Source organism: Nymphalis io, chromosome 8, assembly GCF_905147045.1.
Source record: "Nymphalis io chromosome 8, ilAglIoxx1.1, whole genome shotgun sequence".
In the NCBI taxonomy this organism is placed as follows: domain Eukaryota; kingdom Metazoa; phylum Arthropoda; class Insecta; order Lepidoptera; family Nymphalidae; genus Nymphalis; species Nymphalis io.
The window spans coordinates 3,793,852-3,815,152 of NC_065895.1; the positions used below are offsets into that span (position 1 = coordinate 3,793,852).

Sequence of the window (21,301 nt, forward strand, 5' to 3'; positions counted from 1 at the left end):
ATCCACTTTTTCGATATTTCTCTTACCTCCAACAATCTTTCTTAAAACTCTTGTAATATAGCATACATATCTTATAAAGAAACTATAATGCAATCAACATGATTTTTTTTATATAGCATAGGTAGGCGGACGAGCATATGGGCCACCTGATGGTAAGTGGTCACCAACACCATAGACATAGACATTGGCATTGTAAGAAATGTTAACAATCTCTTACATCGTCAATGCGCCACCATCCTTGGGAACTAAGATGTTATGTCCCTTGTGCCTGTAATTACACTGGCTCACTCACCCTTCAAACTGGAACACAACAGTACTAGTACTGCTGTTTTGAGAATACCTGATAAGTAGGTGGTACCTACCCAGACGAGCTTACACAAAGCCCTACCACCAGTACCACCACATGATCGCCAACTACAGTCTATACAGCAAAATATGAATTCTTAAAATACCTTTATTGTTCGAGTAAAATAGCTGGGCGCCTTTTTTCTTAGAATAATGATATCTAAGGTCTTTATTGTTTGAAGATTTGAGAAATACGATAAACGAATATTTCATTTCTATTATCATTGCCTTTGTCATGTTATCTCGTACGTTGGAATATGACGATATCGCGGAACGTTAAATAAGTTCATTCATTAATTCCATTCATTCATGTTCATTCATTTTATGTAAAATGGAATGTTTTATTCATTACAACCCTAGTCTTTAATTTTACGAGATTTTCTTTGGGCCTGATATAAAAATGTTCTTTTATTTATTAATGAACGTTTTAAAGTATATTTTTATGTCATTCATAATATAAAAATTACTCTAAAGTAATGCTTTAAATTTATATATAATTATATTATAATGAACTATTTTTATACATTATTTAAGTTAAATATTTAAACGGCGGAATATCACTTTTATTATTCTATTAAGTTATGAAAATAAATTCCGAGTGTTGCAAGTGGCAATTGGACGGAGCAACGAGGTGCAGTCATGCGGTAAGCCGAGTGCCGGGTGGATGGCTGTCAGGGTCCAATTTACCTTACCAAATAATATATATATATATATAGATCTAGTGTTAAAGGTTTCCTTACATAAGTCATACATTGGAAACGGAAACATACATTGTGCGTTATCATATATTTCCTTTATGTCACACATGGTGGATAGTACATAGTACGTATAATTACTATGTAAATGTATTTATCAGTATTAGTTATTGTTATGAATTAAATGTATATTATATATATTTAGTATGAAAAAATACAGTTGCATGGTAATTTTTTAAAAGCAGTTTACACGCTAAGGTCAACCTTATCTGATCATGTATAGCCTGTATTTTAGAAACCATTTAACAATTACCTTAAAAAAACTATATATATTAAAAAACAATCAAATTATGTTTGATTGTCAAAATGTCAGATGCCGGATTAATAAAACGTGACAGTGAGACATTCATATTCAACTTACACTGTAGCACGACCGACGCAGTGCACAGTTCCAGTTATCCAGTTACTGAACTTATGCAATCTCTTGGCAAGACAACTTGATGCGATAAAGTTAAAATATTGTGTATTTTTAACATGAATTCGCGCTGTTATTGACACGTACAGAGTACGTCGTAAAGCGTGATTCCGCCTTAGAATTTTACGAGAGCAACGTTATAAAACAGAGTGGATGTTGCATCATTTATTGTGGCTAGCGAATGTAAAGTGGTTAGGAAGTAGTATAACTTTGTTTGTGTATAAATTTGGGTCGAGATGTTTTTCACATTAAATTGACGCAATATTATTGGTCTAGATCTTAAATAATCTTATATTATTGATTACGGCTTCGCATAAAAATGGCGTTTTGAATGTCGGCGAAGTTGTTACCAGAACTTTGGAAGTGAAATTAAAGTAGTGTGTGTTTAATGGAGTACTGTTGTAATGAAAATAAAGGTATAATAGAAAATGTATTTTTTCTTAAATATTATATATATATATATTGAATAATATAAGGGGGCTATTAGCAAATAGCATGTGATATGAAAATATGAGGTTTGTTCGTCTTTACTCCTTTTTCGATTGGGTTTATCTTAATTTCTGTTATCTGTCTACAAAATGAAATCTATTATTAAATTAACGAATGCAGTCAAAAGTTACAAATACGAGCGTCAAAGTTTACGACGCAAATAAACTCTCACGATATTTATATCTGAAGTGATCGTCGGAATGCATTTATTATGAAACTCTGAACAACTTCAGTACCTATTACATTTGAGAATCTTTGAGGTTTCACGTTTATAGGACCTAATATGAGTATAGCGTCTGTGGTTTACTTTGTGCTAAAATTATAGTAGGGCCATACGACTGCTGGTTTGTACTATGGGCTTTTAGTGGATTAAGTATTAAGTGTTACAGTTTGTGAGTTGAAAATACGCTTTAGTCGTTTTGATCTCAGTAATTTTATTAATACATAGCTATAAAAACAACAGCACATACAACAACGCTTATCCCCAAAAGATTAAGCAAAGATACTTGATAATTTGAAAAAGCCCGTCGCTATGTATTGTAGGGGCACACAATATACGCATAGTGCAAAGTTTTGCTTTGAAGAAGGTAACTGTTATATTAATAACACAAAGAAAACAATAAAGTATTATTCGTATTTTATATATAATTGCGTCGTTGATCTAGTGGCTAGATATAAGGCCGCTGATCTGGAGGTCCTGGGTTCAATTCCCAGGTCGGGCTATTAAAAAGTTATTGGGTTTTTCTGTCAGAAAATCTTCAGTGGTAGCCCGGGGTCTGGAAGTTGGAGGTGTGTACACTCCCGTGCCTCGGAAAGCACGTAAAGCCTCTAGTCCTGCGCCTGAACTCTTTCCGGTCGTGTCGGATTGCCGTTCCATCGGATTAGGAGAGCTAGGGAAGAGAGAATGCACCTGTGGTTGCGTACACACTTCTGCACAATAATATCTCCTGCGCAGTTGGCTAATCTCTCTTGAGACTGGTCGTCGAGGCCGAAATCGGTTTGGAGGACATTATTATATTTAATCATAAAAAAATGTTATCCTTATCCGTTATATTATATGTTATTCGATATCTTTATTTTTATTTTTTCGAGACAATCTACCTGTTATTGAATGTTTTTATTATTGTCAATGATGATTATATACCAAAGGAGTTTCTATGTTTCCGCAGCCTCCTTCGAACGATCAACTTATAGGTGTATTATTTATTATACTTTTATTGATTTCTTATACTTTGAATACCCTTATTAACCGGACAAAAGTTTCCTAAAGGTTGATCCTAATTATATCCCAAGTTTGCAGTGCTTAACTTAAAAACAATAAGTACTTTATAAGAAACAAAAGGCAGTATTTTAAAAGTATTTTATGACAATAACAGTGTCTTCAAATGTATTTATAACGTCAATACATGTATTATTGGCCTATTTACGTTAAAATCTCAATTATATAGTAATTCATATGAAGAAAAATAAAAAAATCTATTGTACAAATTATGACCACGTAGAAACCAAAAATACTAAAAGCTTTTCTCTTTGAATCGCAATTCCGATCTTCTGGGCGAAAAATTAACTCGTGTCACTTTTATTATCATTATAATTGAATTATGGCTTTTTGACAATCACAATATTTAAGTTAAATTTGTTCTTTAAATTCTGTTTCGTTAGTTGTTAAGACGGTTTCAAGCCAAGTACTTACCTAACGTAAAATATTTTTTGGATGAGTCTATTGAATTTGTTGCTCTTAATCATATTTACATAAATACTGTAGTGTTCAACGTAAAATTCTCGATTCAAAAAAAAATTTAAGGTAACTTCTTAAAAAAAATTACGTTGTATTTATCAATGCATAGTAGTTAAATTTATAATGATAACGTTGGATAAAAATCAATATACACTGTTCAAATCCACTGTTTAATTTAAAAAATATATCATAAATTTACTGCAGTTTTAATTTTCTTGTAATAATATGAGTGTTATAGTATAGTCTTATCTAAACGTGCTACTAAAATGAGACAGTCCCGTTTATAAAAGTAATGACGAAAGCCATAGTCCATCGATGCAATTTAATGGAGACGAAAGTAATTCTATTTTGTTCTTACATATATATACATGAATATTTTCTAAATGGTTTATGGGTATGTATAGTTATATTGCAATTTTTGCTTCTACAATTTCTATGTAAGAATGAAGTTGGTTGGGACGACTTCAGATAATATTTTTATGGTTGGTATTCCTGCAGATATTTTGTCGACTAACAGATTTTGCCTCCCAGCAATGTAGGATTCACACGTCTCGAGAGAGCTATGTAACCGTTCAGAAACGACAAAAGCTAGTCCCTATCGGAGTGGAATCCAAAATTCGTTGTACTTGTACATTGTATTTTATTGCAAGTAGACAATATATATATATATATATATATATATATATATATATATATATATATAAATTGAAATGTTCTTCTGTCAAGTATATTAAAATCTATATAATATATATCAGTTACTTGGTAAATTGACACTTAAAGATGAATATATAGATTTATTTTAAAATTTACTCACGTGGGCGATAAGTCCCAAAAATATTTAAGTCTTTCTTTTATTTAATTCATTCCTGTCGCAACAACGGTTTCAGTTTTCTCTCTTTCTATCTATCTTTATCTCTCTTTCTAGCGAAATTAAAAAGTCAAAACAGTAAAATAAAGTAATGTTTCGTAAAATTATAATGTAAATAAAAAACAGCATTAGTATCTACTTTAAAAATTTTTAAACCACATTTACTATGTATTAGACAGGTTTCACCAGTTTTATACAGTTCAAATAAAAAACTTTGCCGGCGTGTGTGCTTAAGGTTAAAATAAGGTTATATAAGGTTATATAGTTCGACCAGCTTCTAGAAAGTTTGCTTTCTTGAGGCAGTAAGCTTGTAAATAATGTTCTACCGCTAGAAATACTTTTAATAGCAATTCTATATAAACTACGAAAAGTTTGTATGTTATACTCCTATCTGATCAGCTAAGGTGTACTCAAGGTATACTAGGCATCTGCGCTGGAGATATTATCTGGCATAAGTGTAAACGCAATCATAAAAGCTTTCGATTCACACATCTCAAAAAGAATTGCTTGAGAGAAATACCTAAAAGTTATTTACTAGCCCGAACGGTATTTAAACCCATGATTACTAGATCTGAAGTCTTGTATGCTAGTCACTAGAAGATCAACGTGACATTTAGTATTAATAAAAAGGTATCAAAAATGATGTAGGACGTAAATAATATTATTGCGGATGACCTTTTTAAGTCAGAAAATTGTAAATTTTGTAGAAAATTGATATATTTTCGATAAGCGGATTTTTAGCGATTGTAATCGAATTTTTGTATACACGCATTACAAATTACACGTAACCTTTTATGGATTTCGTTTATTAAAATATTGTTAAATTAGGTAAAATGCTGATCAATTATGGAAAACTTTTTAAATAATGAAACACGTGCATCGGTCAGCAAATAAGTTTATCTTCTGATTGAGATTACCATACAAATGGAAATTCGAAATGAGATTATCTTTGTCCGTTGTATTATTTCGGTCATAATAAAGTTGCTCCTCGCATACCAAAGGCCGTAAGGATATAATCAGAATGGCGCTGACAGCGAGATTACTTATAAAGTACGTTCCTTTCCACTAATTCCATGAAACATCCAAGAGGCGATTATTTTAGCTGAATTGAAGTACGTTTAAATAAACTAGCTATGCGCTTGGTTTCGCACTAGTATGTATGGGGATAAGGGTATACATAAAAAGTTTATATAGTAATACATACATAACAACATTGGTTTACGTGGCAATAGTAAAGCTTCAGATGATTTTTACACCAAAACCTTTCCCATGGATCGCTTCGAGACGACGGATAGACAGACAGACGCGGCCGGGGGATTTTGTTTCATAATAAGTTGTGATATCTTTTAAGATATAGCCTAAAAGTTTTTGCTTATATACTTTTTAAATCTTATACAAATGTTTACTTTACTTAATCCTAATTGGTTCTTATAGCTTACAAGAGTCTCCTATGATGTGTACTTCAATTCTACGAAAAATCCGAAAAACTTTTTTCTTTCTTTTAAATTTTTTAGGACGTAAGGAGAAAACTTTTGCACAACGTTTATAATGTTATTATATTTATGATATTCTAAGCAAAATTGGTTTCAATAGGTAATAATACTAATATATATTAGTAATATAACTATATTTAATTTTCTCCTTTGGATTATTTTTTCCTCATTAATTTGTTTTAATTGTATTTTAAGATGAGTAAATTTTTGTCTAATCAACATTTCTGACACTCAAATTGTTAAGATAACTCTGTTTAGCCGTTGTCTTAGTTATATAGTTATTTTAACAAGCCAGTCAATAGAAGACTGTCCTTTTTCATGACTTTCTTCGCGTCTCAAACTATTCGCGCGTCAAATATTAAACAATATTACTCCGATACTAAGAATTCGTTTTATTTATTTATAAGATATTCCATTTACATACTCGTATATATTTATTAAATTTAACATAATTTAAAATTATTACATTTTTATTTAAACACATAAAAAGTTCTGCTATCAGCATTTAGATTACCATAATCTACAGAATAGAAGGTGAAGTATCTACAACTATAGGCTCACATAGAACACAACAATATACTCCTAATGTAATGGTAAATAACGGCAATATTGAAAATACCTGTTTATATTAAACACTAGTCTTCTACTCAGCTTACACACTGGGAAGTGCCCGACTGAATTTACGTGATGTTATCTGTTATCCGACGATTTTGGGATGTGAATGTATAGAAAGGGACTTTGTAAGGGCATCAAATGGCGTCTTAACCCGTGTAGCTTTAAGAAAAGAAAGAAAAATTGGTCTCCTCCGTAGCTGTTTCTTACTTTGTAAACATTTTTGTGAGAACACAGAGAACTTATGTATTCAATTTTCAGTAAACTGGCGGAAAAAGACCTTTTTCTATTATTGACAATTAATTATAGTAAGATAATAAATCATATTAGTTACTTGGTAAATTGGTATCTAAAAATGATTATATAGATATTTTTTTTCAAATATACTAATGCAAGAGAAATGACCCAAAAATACTTATGTCATTGTAATTAATTCCTGTCGCGACAATGGTTTCAGTTTTATTATTTCTCTCTATTAGATATAATCGTTTTTCTTTTTCTAAAAATTCAATATGGTTGATTATGGTTCAAGACTTCATTACTCTTTAAATGATAAGTAAAGTACGATTTCAGAAACGCTTATATTAGGCGTTTCTGAAATCGTTAAAAGTACACGACTTTCAATTTTGCTTTAGCAAAGTCGTCGTAAAGAAATTACGAAAATCAGGTCAAGTATATTTCAAAGAACGTGAAAAGACTTCTACCATATTATTCAAATAGAAGACGAATTGGCAGCTAATAAAATGGTGTCGTAATTCAGTGAATAGACCGCGTACTTCCATGAACGGTGAGTTTCGTGTCGCTATTCACGAGAAATATTGCTTAAACGTTTGTTGGGTAGTAGGAGTTTCTTCGACAAAAGCACTTGACAGTTGAGCTTTGACCTCCGCGAGAGACGGCCGTGTTAAAGGTTAGTGCTACTGCTCGAATTCATATCTAACTTAATATACTTGATACTTAAATTTAGTTTAATGATTATTTTATATTATTACTTTACGAGCGATTCAATTAAAATAATTATGTATTGAGTTTATGTTATATATTTTTTAAGATTAAGTTTAGCAGTCTTTGTTTTTAGGGGTGCCTTTTTTATCATTGAAAATAAAAAACATATTTATCAAAATATTTTTAGTGGCAGGTTAACCAGCTTTGATAGCACAGATAAGAAAATTTACCCGATTTTATTGTAAAACTTGCGTGACTTTAATCAACGATATGCCTTATTTTTATTCGTATGAGTCAAAAGAGTTGACACATACTACTTTTGGAATAAGCTTTAAATATTCTTTGAAATGAATATAACTTCTGACGTCACGTTTGCGATACAGATAATTAAATAAGTAAAAGTGTCATTTTGTGTCTTGTGCTCTTGTTTAAATAGCATCGAAAACCATTAAATACGTACGGTGAATGTTGAAAACGGTGAATAAGTTTATTTGATAACTTTATGCGCAGAGCGAGGCGGTTCGCTTAGGTCGTGCTGTGCGAGTGAGAGATTTACAAACACGATTGCAAAACTTTCTTTGATTGCTTGCAGTCTTTGTTATAGGAGACCAGAGTGAAGAGGGCTTTTAAGTTTTTAATTCATTCCTTATTTTTTTCTTGATTTATAGTTGGTTTCTGCCTTAATGCTAAAACTTCTAACTGAACAATTTATTTTAGACTCGTCATTACAAATGATGACAGTATAATGATACATTACTTGAGCTTGACCTTTATTTTGATATATATATATTGTAATTATGTATATTTCTACGACTTTTATATCATAGTTATAACCATTAAGTTGTCAGTTGACTTATTATAATTATCATCATTGATGTTGTTTTAGGTCTTTTTTAGATACACATTCGGCTCTAAAATCATATAAATAATTCGATTCAGAATCGAATGCCTATTTAGTATGAATACTTTGCCAATTTATTATTACGCTTGCCTTTTTCCATTTATTTGAGATTTGAAATCGGCTCAATTCGTAAACTTAAAAAGTTTTTGACTGAATTTACGTCCAGCCATAACGCTGACATCCTTTGGAAAAGCTATTGTTAGTCTTTTGGGTTTTCTTTACTAAGCCGGTGGTTGCAAAGATGTGTCGTGGCTAATACATAACAAGCTTATTATCATAGGATATTCTGCAATTGTACATCTTGAAATATTATTTAAGAAAATAAGTTTTCTTTTAGGTAATACGAGATCACAAAGCGTGACGATAACGACGAGTAAGTGTCGTAGCGTCGAAGAACGTAACGCGTTCCAGTAATTGAGTCTCGTAGTTGCTCGTTATCTTCGCCGCCTTATTTCTTTAGATTTTATCATTGCTTTTGATTTTGATGCGGTAACTTTGATAACTAGTCTGATTATATTAGATGAAATTGTTTTTTTTTACCTGATGGTAAGGCATTGTAAGAAATGTTAACCATCGCTTACATCGCCAATGCGCCACCAAACAGGAACTAAGATGTTATGTCCCTTGTGCCTGTAATGATTCTTATGATGGATTACTCACCCTTCAAACCGGAACATAACAATAACAAGTACTGTTGTTAGGCGGTAAAATATTTGACAAGTGTGTGGTACCTACCCAGACGAGCTTGTTCAAAGCCCTACCACCAGTAAAGTGTTCTGTAGATCTTAAGAATAAAGATTATTTTGAGCAGATACATAAAAAGAAATGAATAGAAATTGGATCTGATGTCCTACGTGGGATTTAACCATTTGCTGAATAATAAGATTATTTTTATGCATATAACTAATATCGTTCGTTAAGGTGATGTAGGATATTTACGAACTTTAATTGATCATTTTAAATGTATTTAAAAAAGTGTGAGTTACAATTCGGGGTCATGGCTTATTACAGAAAAATCTTAATATCAGTTATATCGACCAAACAATAAAATTATATTTTCCAGCTTACAATGCTTTTTCCCATTATGCTTAACTAAGAGACTTATAACAAAATAAATTAAAGCCGGTTAGAAGCCCCGAATATCAGGAAATCGATTAAATTTTAAATAACGATGCAGTTACACTATTTCTATTTCTTACAACTCACTCTGGCTTACGATCTATTTGAATTGTAATACGTGGACAGGCGACTTCTTAGATATCTATTTATTATGATTGATTACTTATTTATTTTTAAAGGTTAGAATGCTAAAGCAAAATCAGAAAAGAAGCGGTAAATTTCATTACAATTGTTTCAAACGTTTGCCTGCGTTGTGATTTATACAGGCATGGAGTGAAGAAAATGAAAAATTTCCATTTCAAATGAAGCTTTGTCGGTAGTTGCGGATGGTCTGCTGTGGTAAAAGCTTTGCGCTGTCGCCCTGTCTAATCTTGTGGATTGTTTATCTTGATGTCGGTTGAAACAAGAGATAACTTGATCAACGGGAGCGAACAATTTACTCAACTTCGCACGACTTCTATCGTTTATGTTGTTATCGGATAGCAATCGCTTAGGCAAACATTGTTCAAACGGTCCAGAGATCATTAGCTGTGAGCGCAGTCGTTTTCACATTGTTCAATCGATTGACATATTTTTAACTTGCAACATCAAAAAATAATTGAGCGTCTCGATGCTAGTGTTATATGATCAGAATGAAGTAATTTGGCTCAATTTATGTATTTTTTTAAATTATTGTACATATATATATTTTGTATTGCCATGGAAAGATTATTGTTCGTATTAGTAATGTCATATATTAGAAGTATATTCTTTTATTATACTTAAATAATTTTAACTATAAGTAAATAAGCCGATATAAATTGCAATTTTTGTTTATTTCGTGTTTTTGCTCTAATTATTCTGCGTCTTATTTAAGGTTTATGAAGCTTAATTAATTAGATAATGATGAGCAGATATAAATAACTATTTGACTTTCCATAATTTATCTGAAAATGTTGTTGCGTTATTAGTAGCCATAATAATTAAACTATTTTATTATATATTATTTTATCTGTATTCAAGTTGCAGATTTTCAATTGATGTATGTAAGTTTCATCATGATATTTTACGTCACCCTCGATAACTAGATAGCGATTCGCGCTTTCTAAGCACTAGACCATTTAGCTCGTTTTTAAGTGGACTCAACTGTATTAATTCTCGCATGTTATCAGTGAAGGGAGGTAAATTGGTCATCATGTCAGACGTACCTTATTTTCTATTAAATTGTTATATAAGTAAGAGTACAGTATATAAGAAAAACCTAAATATACACTTGAATATTATGGAAAGGAAAAAGTTGTTTTAGGAATTTGAGCCGGCTGTTTATTTTGGACCTTTATTGTAAATATTATGTAGTTGGTATAATTGAAAAGCTTTTTAGTGATACCCTTCTGCTATATTTTATATGCAATAGAATATCACTTATGCTTATCTTTATATATTTTGAGATATTTTTTTTTTGTAAAAAAATAAAATGTTATTTTGAATAGTAAATAAAATTTAACTGAGTTTTAAGTTAAACTAAACTTGCAATATTATGGTGAAAGATTTATTATTCTTTTAAGTGTAAATGTCTATTGGCACCCCTGGGGGGTGAAATCGATTTGTATGCCGTGTGGGAAAACGGTATGACGTCACGATTTTTATGATCGACGATCTACATTCCATAGACTTGAGTATTGAAAGAAATATTAACCATCCCTTATATCATCAATGCGCCAACAACCTTGGGAACTAAGATGTTATGTCCCTTGTGCCTTCAATTACACTATAACATTTTGTTATATATGACATGTTTATGAACAAAATATTAATGTTAAGTGATAAAATTAATTATGAATGGGTCTTTTCAGACAGGCCTGCATAAAGTCCTATTAAAGTAAATATAAGTATTTAAAACGGCGCTACAAAAAGTGACAGGATAGAGTTGAATGCCATTTCAAGTTAATTAATGTTCACATTTCAGGAGTAAGTGTGCACAATATTATAATTATACGTACCATTAAACTCATTTACCGATAACATGTCAACATTTGTCTGAAAGTTTACGGTACAACATAATCATGGAGATGAAAAAACAAATCCGACTATCGATCGTTGACGTTTTGTCGAGCATTCCTCAAAAAGTAGCCTCAGTGAAATTGTAACGTTTAATAATAATACCACTAAATCCATGATTAACTTTCCATTACTGTTCGTAACAAATATTTGTACCGTCGTGTTGATAACGTTTCTATTTATAGTTTGTGTAAACGAGCACCGCAAGGAGTCTGCCGTTTGCTCTGAATGTAATCACAAATACGACAATAATGTTTTTATTTTATATATTTAATTTTCAAATTCAATGTTTTACAAGTTCTAGAAAGTGAGACAGTTATAAACGCTTCGTTATAAATCTTGTCAAATGAATAAGAATAATTGCGTTTATAAATAACTGGAAAATAGGAGAATACTGAAAAGAGAAATGTGACATAAAATGTTTGTCACTTTGAAGTGAAAAGCAAGTTTAAATTGTAATATGAAAGAAAACAAAGTATCTTTTTGTTGGACAAAGTCTGAATAGGATTCACGCTTCTCCATTTTGAGGGTGGATTTACATGTGATAAAATTCGTTCCAAAATATATAAGTTTTACAATTTTTTAAACACAAATTAAACCGCTAGCTTCTGTTAAGATTAATATGTTCCATCCACTGAGTCATGTTGCCTCTCATATATGTATGTTAATACGTGTTTTATGTTCAAATAAAATATATAGTGTTAATTTAAAATTCAAACTTGTTTATTTTAAAACTACACCTGCGTATGAAGAAAAGGACGGAGATGTTAGGTAGCCTATAATATGTTTTGTCATGATATAAGATATGTCTAATGTATATTCCAAATTTCATCCATATCAGTCAGTATTTTTTGCGTCAAAAACAAATATCCATCCACCCATCTTCACAAGTTGTTTCTTTTTTTTATTTTTACCTTAACGTTAACTTTTCGAAATTGAGTGGTGCATGGTTATTCATAGGATATTCTTTACATATATAGACTAAATGCCAATAAATTCCATGTGTAAATTTTCCTATGCCTGTATATAAGGTTCGTGTTTAAGCTAAGTATTCAGGTAGCTTGGGTCCGTATGAAAGTTATGGTAATGCCGCATTATATAAACCAAAGTGCCGTATAAAGTATCTGTATATTTTAGTATAAATATATACTAAATTTATGTCGTAAGTATGAGCCAAAATGTTGTATTATAATGAACAAAAAACTATCTTCAAGTTTGTATAGGGAATATGACTATTTTCTCGTTGGTCCAGTGGCTAGATACAAGGCCGCAGATCCCGAGGACAAACCCCAGGTTGGTCAATAGGAGCCTTTTGTGCCTTTCAACTTTTTTCGGTAGTATTGTATTTGCTGTCTCAGCAATAAGGGAAATATTGTTGTGCAGTTGGCTAATCGCTCGCTCGTTGGCTCGCTCTGTTGAGATTGGCCATGGCCGATGTCAGGAGGACGTCATGATCAAATACCATCAGGTGACTTATTTTCTCGTTGGTCGTAATTTTTTAAGAGTAAATAATTTTTAATATTGAAGTTAAATACACAAACATATTCTGTTAAACCACCAGTATTACATTGAGTAAGCATTCCCTTGGGCTCTACGCTTTTAAATTAGGCGTTCTTTCTACAACAAATTCAATTTCTTTTCATCAGCTTTTTATCAGCGTATGCTATTAAAGTTTCCGGCTTAAATTAAAGCTCATTATTTTCATTATTTATATTTATTTTATTTCATTTATTAAAGCTCTAATTACGCTGATATAATTAAACATTCACATTAATATACCGTAACCGTAACAGCCTGTCAATTTCCCATTGCTGGGCTAAAGGCCTCATCTCCACTTTTTGAGGAGAAGGTTTGGAGCTTTTTCCACCACGCTGCTCCAATGCGGGTTGGTGGAATACTCATGTGGCAGAATTTCAGTGAAATTAGACACGTGCAGGTTTCCTCACGATGTTTTCTTTCACCGTAAAGCACGAGATAAATAATAATCACAAATTAAGCACATGAAAATTCAGTGGTGCTTGCCCGGGTTTGAACCCACGATCATCGGTAAAGATTCACGCGTTCTTACCACTGGGCCATCTCTGCTCATATACACAACATATATAAATTCTAACTAATATTATAAATTCGAAAGTGAGTGAGTTTGTTTTATTTGTCACGCTTTCAAGTTTAACAATTGAACTGATCAGACGATAAATATTATTAGGGATATATTCAGGAAACAGTTTCTTTTCATCTAAAATTTTATTTAATATAAGTATTTATAAAATTAAATTTAGTTTGATATGAAGTTTAGTCTTGCCTTTCAATGACGACCAGAGCAGGCATAGACCGTCGCGACTTTGACAACGAAATATAAATAAAAATTTAACGAGCTTTTAACGCGACACCTTTTCAATATTTAAAGTATATATAATAACAAATACTTCTATAAATTCTAAAACAAACTTTAGTTTGAGTCAATATGTGATGTTAAATAGGCTGTAGCATCATGAAATAAAAGATTGCTTCTTTTCAAGTTTCTACATTTTATAATGTAAGCTGTACATTCATATTCAACCAATCAGAACATTGTCTTTCATATCAATAAATTCTTGGCACTTAAATCTGAATTAAAATAGAAAAGTCTGAATTAAAATAGAGAGAGTTAAGATTCTTTAAATAGGTATTTTTAAGTCCTTTGGTATTATAAATAGCGGAGCGAGACGGGATTGCTTTTCTCCACTAGCAGAAGATTGTTCATTAATTATGCAAATTAATTTCCTCTGGTATGAACCGAAGTTTCAACACATACGAAACTTAACCACAGACATGTTTTGTTACGCATAGGCATTCAGATGATATGACGGAATACCCTAAGATACTGATGAGTTTTAAATATATATGTATTTATAATCTAAGGTTTTTTTAATTATTATTTAGGTTATATCTGCATGAACATAAGGCAAATAAGTTATAGTTCAAAAAAAAAAAACGAAAAACAAATTACAAAGAAAAGGTTATATAATATTTTATTATTATAACTTTATTATGTGGGTAGTTAATTAGTTTGAATGGAAACTTTTTGATGCAAAATGCTTTATTTCTATCAGGTGTACCAAGTTATATCTCTTTTAATTGATAAATAAAGAACATATTGAAAGTAGTTATTCCATTTTTAAATGTATATAATATGATAATTAGAATGTAGTACTGCGATTTTTTTTTTTAGTTTATGTGACATTCGAAGGGTTTTAAATAATAATAATTAAAGAGATTATTTTTAAAGAAAATAATAAAAAAAAATAAAACGTAAATATTATGTTTAAAGCTACATGTTGTTTTAAATAAGTTGTGACAAGTAAGAGGTACATAATATTAGGTATTTATTATATCCAGTAAAGCTTGTTTTCTTTAGATAAACATTTTTATCTCTTTGTTAGATTACTTTCAAGTTAATTGATGAGCATGGGATGAAATCAGATGCCTGTACGGTATTAACTAGGGTGTGAATTTAGCCGGGGGCCGCTTTAACGACCTTTTCTTGATACAGACTTACCTGAATAAGCATAAATTACTTTATTACTGGGATTTGTACTGGACGTACAAGCACATTTAATTAAAGAATTAACGTATTTTATTTAATAATTAATTTTTAATTCACTTACAAAAATACTTTTGTATTTAAATATCGAATGACATACAAGAATAATTTTATTTGGAAACATGTTTAAAAGAAGATTTTAATATGCATTATTATTCTTATTTATTGACTTAAAATATTGGTATTGATCAGATTTTTTTCATTGGATAAATCTTTCTTAAGTTAATCGCTGTAACAAAAACTGCCTCTTGTTTGTTATTCCCACGAGAACTTTTGTAGCAACGAGTCTGGGTGCATTAAATATTCATGTGTGAGCGGCGAAATTGCTTGTAGCCTAAATTTGGAACGAGTAAAAAGCGGGTAGACGTAGGTTAATACTTAATAAGATATTTTGTACTGTGGCGGCCTGTCTATACAGCAATTAACAATGCATTCACTTAAGTAAACACATAATTGTATATTTTGACATGTTTTATACTCATTTTGAAATTGTAACCTTATAATATTTTAGAAAAAATAAACATATCGCTTTATATTTATTTTAAAGTAATTTCAAATGTTATTATGATTTAAGTAAATTTTAATATGTATTTTATTCATACTTTTTTAGACTTCAAATTGTATTGCGACTGGCAAAAACATTGGCACTATAAGAAATATCAACCATCCCTTACAACGTCTTGTGAACTAATATGTTATTGTCCTTGTGTTGGTTATTACATCGGCTCACTAACTGTTCAAATCGGGCCATAGCAATACTGAGTATTGCTATTTGGCGGTGGAATATGTGAAAAATGGTTACTCAGATCGATTGCAGCCGTACAACCAAGGAAAATATATAAAGTTGTGCTTTCTTCACTGAATATTGCGGATTTGAATCTACTGAGTTTTCATGTCCATAATTTGTTTTTATAATTCATCTCGTACTCAGCGGTGAAGGAAAACATCGTGAGGAATTCTACATGTGTATCCACCAACCCACTATGTGGGCAGCGTAGTGTAAAAAGCTCAAGTATCCTTAAGAGGAGAGGATAATCAAAACAAAATAGATTTGGAAAATAATTTAATAGTGTCACCTTATCCGGGTTCTTCCTTGTTTTAATGTATTCATAAGTTGTATAAGGTTTTTCAATTCGTTTTACAGAAAATAAATTTACTGGTGGTAGGGCTTTGTGCAAGCTCGTCTGGGTAGGTACCACCCACTCATCAGATATTCTACCGCAAAACAGCAATACTTGATATTGTTGTGTTCCGGTTTGAAGGGTGAGTGAGCCAGTGTAATTACAGGCACAAGGGACATAAAATCTTAGTTCCCAAGGTTGGTGGCGCATTGGCTATAAGCGATGGTTGACATTTCTTACAATGCCAATGTCTAAGGGCGTTTGGTGACCACTTACCATCAGGTGGCCCATATGGTCGTCCACCTTCCTATTCTATAAAAAAAAAAACCTTAAGGGTTCTTTTGTTTTAATTTATTGTTGTTATTTTCTAAACGTTATAAAAGTTTTTCATTTCATTATAACTATTTTCTCTTTTGAGTTTAGTGTCTATTCAAACTACATAGACATTGTTCTAGAAAATTTAAAAGCTATTAAATATTCTTTATTTTATTTATGTTGTTACAACTTTGTTATTGTTACAAATTTAAATAAATGTAATTGATTTTTTGCCTGTATCTCAATATTTTAAAAATATATTGTATTTATGCTTACATTTTCTGTTTTAAAATTAGTACATTACTTATTTGGAGTAATGTGCCAAGTATATTTGTACCGAGCAATAAATGAGGTAAAGGTTCACAGCCTAGTCCTGTTGTATGTGTCTTTTGTGTATTTTTCTATTATTAATTTTTTTGAATAAATGTATGCTGTTCGCGCTACCTGTCTATACAAAATCACCGGGCGTAGGAACGAGTACTAGACTCCGCTTTGAAATTTGAGCCTTCTCGCGCTCCGGGTGTCGTCCTTCCTGAATGTGTCTTATATGAGATCGTACTTCGAGTCAGGACATAGTCGGGGTTGGGAAGTGCTTTTGCTCGTAGCACTGTGAGTTAATTTGACGACCGGTTCTGTGATGTCACTAGTTGGGGACCTCGTTTTCGCCCGCGGAGACAGTAAACGTGTGTGTTGTGTACTGTTTTTCCTACGAGTCACAGGCAGTCACGTCGTATTATTTTGATTGAACGTAGCAGTATGAAGGGCATGCCTTCATCACAATCACAATAGATATTTCAAAATTATATTTTTTATTGCAATCAGTGTATTTTTCTGTGTGCCATTCCTTTATTGATTTTACATCAAATTAAATGTTATTTGTATAAAAATAAGTGCTGAATTTATTGCCAGCTCAAAATCAAACTTTGCTCAAGTAATTTTGAATTACTATACAAGTTATACTCAAAAAATATTTGCTAAATGGTTCTATGATATTGAATATACGAATAATATTTTTGTAATAGTATTTAATATTGTAAATATGTCAGTACGCTCATAATACGTACAGTATTAAAAAAGCTTTGTTTTACTTTATTCAGTGGGAGCTCACCTATATATGTGTGTTTTATTTATATATGTTAGTTTGTCTAGAGTTTATGTTTGTTAGTTAAAGCAGCACCCAAATAAGCTAAAGGCTTATGGGTGTCAAGAATAGAAATAAACACTGGGAAAAAAAGAAAAAAGGAAGTTCTCAGTACCTTAATACATTTATTCCTATTGTTTTAGATTTATCTCTTTAAATATTATCAGTATATTGAGTGATTCTTGAAAGTAACATTTTCATAAATCATGGGATACAAACGAACTCTCTCATCATTAGTATTCTAAATCTGTATGCTAATTCATTTCACAGTTTAGGTGTGAATGTGACCAACAAATATACATACAAAGATATGCATTTATAATTTTAATAGCAATTATATAAAACTGTAGTTATATATAACAGTAACAGCTAATGGTGCTGGGCTAAAGGCCTCCTCTCCTCTTTTTGAGGAGAAGGTTTGGAGGTTATTCCACCACGCTGCTCCAATGCGGGTTGGTAGAATTCACATGTGGCAGAATTTCAGTGAAATTAGACACATGCAGGTTTCCTCACGATGTTTTCCTTCACCGTAAAGCACGAGATGAATTATAATCACAAATTAAGCACATGAAAATTCAGTGGTGCTTGCCCGGGTTTGAACCCACGATCATCGGTTAAGATTCACGCATTCTTACCACTGGGCCATCTCGGCTTATAGTAGTTATATATAAATGAAATTGTTTTTATAACGGCAAAATCATATTTTGCTTAAAGTATGTAGTTAGAAAAATTAAATACTATTATGGTTTTAGTTGATTGCGTGTTATTTTTAAAACAAATATAGTTTTTATTTGTTTCAGAGCTGAAGAGTTCGTGTTATTGGAATTTAAATCTGCATAAGGTAAGAAATTTGAAATAATAATTATTATTTGTTTTAAAATAATATATTTTATAATGAAGATAAAAATATTTATTTGTAACAAAATCGTTCTAGAAGTGACAAATATGAACTTTTAGGTAATTTTTAAGTATTATAATTCTACGAGAAAGCAAACTATCAGTGGCTAAAGCTTGACGTTCCTTGAATATTACATATTAATATTAAAATTCAAACTAGTTAGGGCATAACGATTTGGATAAAACACAATTAGCTTAAGCACAACAACAGATGCAATATAGTAGGGTCTAAAAACATAATTAGAAAAATAGAGAGACAGGTTTGGAAAATGAAAATGTCCGATTTACCTTCAAGAAAAGAGCGTATTCATTCCTTAAAGGCCGGCAGCGCACTTACATGCCCTCGGGTGTTGCAGGTGTTCGGGCGTTGATAGTCATTGTCCATCAGGTGAGCCTACTGCCTCGTTTGCCCCTTATAACATAAAAAATAAATATGAGTACATACATAAATATGGATGGTAACAAATTTTTGGGAATCCCTTTATTTTATACGTTGTAATTAAAAAAAAAAACAAATAAAAATTAGATTCATTAATTTTATATTTCAATTCCACAACAAGATGCTCAAAGTTGTTATGTGATCTTGATGGTGTCTCTGTGATAAATAAACAAAGATAAAATAATTAATACCAAGTTTCATAAGTGCAACGCTTAATGCAACACAATGCGTTATGCGTAAAAGCACAACAATTAAGACACCATAATTGTATTGCCAGAAATGAGAAAAAGGTGGTTAAAAAAAGGTATCCTATAGAATAAGCAATAGTTATTTCTATGAAGATCTTATTGATATTAATTACAACTACAAGACTCAATATCGAAATTTTAATGAAATAAATTCATTCAATAGATTCTTGCTGACATTTTGCGTCTTTGAAGTAATGTAATTGTACATTCATATAAAATTATAGCTTTAAATATGTCATATCAACCAAAACGGTCCACAGGTGATCTTCTAGCGTACGTAACACACCTCTGGGGTGAAGCTATCGACAAGCATGGAGAATCGTTGGCTGTCAGCCTCGATATCTCCAAGGCTTTCGACAGGGTCTGGCACAGAAGTCTTCTCTCCAAGCTACCGGCATATGATTGCCAGCTTCCTACACAAGCGTAGCCTTCGTGTTTTAGTAGATGGTTGCGCTTCACAATTCTATGTAGTGAATGCTGGGGTCCCCCAGGGATCTGTGCTATCTCCCACACTCTTTCTTTTGCATATCAATGATATGCTCTCCCTTGGGAACATACATTGCTATGCAGATGATAGTACAGTGCATGGTGGATACCACGGACGCGCAGTGGCTGGGCGGGCGGAAACTGAGGAGAGGCGGGAGAATCTTGTCATTGAACTCGATAGGACGTTAGATCTCATCGCCAAATGGGGCTCTGATAATCTTGTTGAGTTTAATGCCAAGAAAACACAGGTATGCGCTCTCACGGCGAAAAAGTCAACATTTTCCCCTCTTCCCTCCCTCTGTGGTACTCCGCTGGTGATGCAAAGCAAAATCGCCATGCTGGGGATTGACGTTCGCTGCGACCTTAGTCCACGGGATTACATCGAGGCTGTTATAAAAACAGCTTCACGGAAACTCGGAGTTCTGAACAAGGTGCGGCGCTTTTTCACGCCACAACAACTGTGCCTGCTGTACAAAACACAGGTACGGTCTTGCGTGGAATATTGCTCGCACCTTTGGGATGGCTCCGCTAAGTGCCTACTTGAGGCCTTGGACCGGTTGCAGCGACGTGCCGTACGCATTATTGGCGACGTAAAGGTCACAAACACCCTTGAACCTTTACAATTGCGTCGTGAGATAGCAGCACTGAGCGCTTTCTATCGACTGTATCACGGCGAGTGCTCTGAGGAATTATTCTCTCTAATTCCTGCTTCCCCCTTCCTTCTTAAGTCCACGCGAGCTGGTTCTCGATGTCACCGCCTAACTGTGACATCAATTCCATTGCGAACAAAGAAATTTGGCAACTCCTTTCTTTGTCGCACTTCCAAAAAATGGAATTCCTTACCAGCTCACGTATTCCCCTCCTCTTACAACCCGGGTTCCTTCAAACGAGGCGTGAAGAGGCATCTTGCGGGCCGGCAAGGCGAAGGCGGCTAGTGCAGAACGTTTTTCCCGTCTGTACTGGCCGTCGTCGCGTTTGGACTCTACTACCACTTACCATCAGGTGGAGTAGAGTCATTTGCCCTCCCGGCGATATAAAAAAAAAAAAATATCATATCAAACTCTTGGTTATTTCATCGTTGGAAATAAAATAATATTTTCACGTTTAATGCAAATTATCTCAAGAAAAATGTCCACCGCAAACAATCTGACAACTTGACAGCTGGCTCGTTTGAGTTGTCTCTAACATCATGACATGGCGCGTTCCGATTGGTAGTCACGTGACAATGTGTATTATTTTTAAGTGTTTTTGATTATTTTTATTTAAATTATTTCGCAAATAATCTTGTATCATATAAATAGGGATTATATATTTGCGATTTAAACATTTTGAGGATGGAAGCACAGAAAGATGA

General features: G+C 32.3%; 1 protein-coding gene and 1 long non-coding RNA gene across 2 annotated transcripts in view; one reads left to right on the forward strand and one right to left on the reverse strand.

Annotated features, from left to right (window-relative positions):
• LOC126769849 (uncharacterized) overlaps nucleotides 1–21,301 on the reverse strand; it is a 144,227-nt gene that overhangs the window by 74,266 nt on the left and 48,660 nt on the right. Inside the window, exon 2 of the long non-coding RNA XR_007669428.1 lies at nucleotides 19,063–19,186. This is a non-coding gene — a long non-coding RNA (uncharacterized LOC126769849). The remainder of the gene's footprint in view (nucleotides 1–19,062; nucleotides 19,187–21,301) is intronic.
• The window catches only part of LOC126769841 (leucine-rich repeats and immunoglobulin-like domains protein 3), a 107,902-nt gene that overhangs the window by 23,802 nt on the left and 62,799 nt on the right, over nucleotides 1–21,301 (forward strand). Inside the window, exon 2 of the mRNA XM_050488741.1 lies at nucleotides 18,678–18,718. The gene's annotated coding sequence lies outside the window, so the exon portion shown is untranslated. The remainder of the gene's footprint in view (nucleotides 1–18,677; nucleotides 18,719–21,301) is intronic.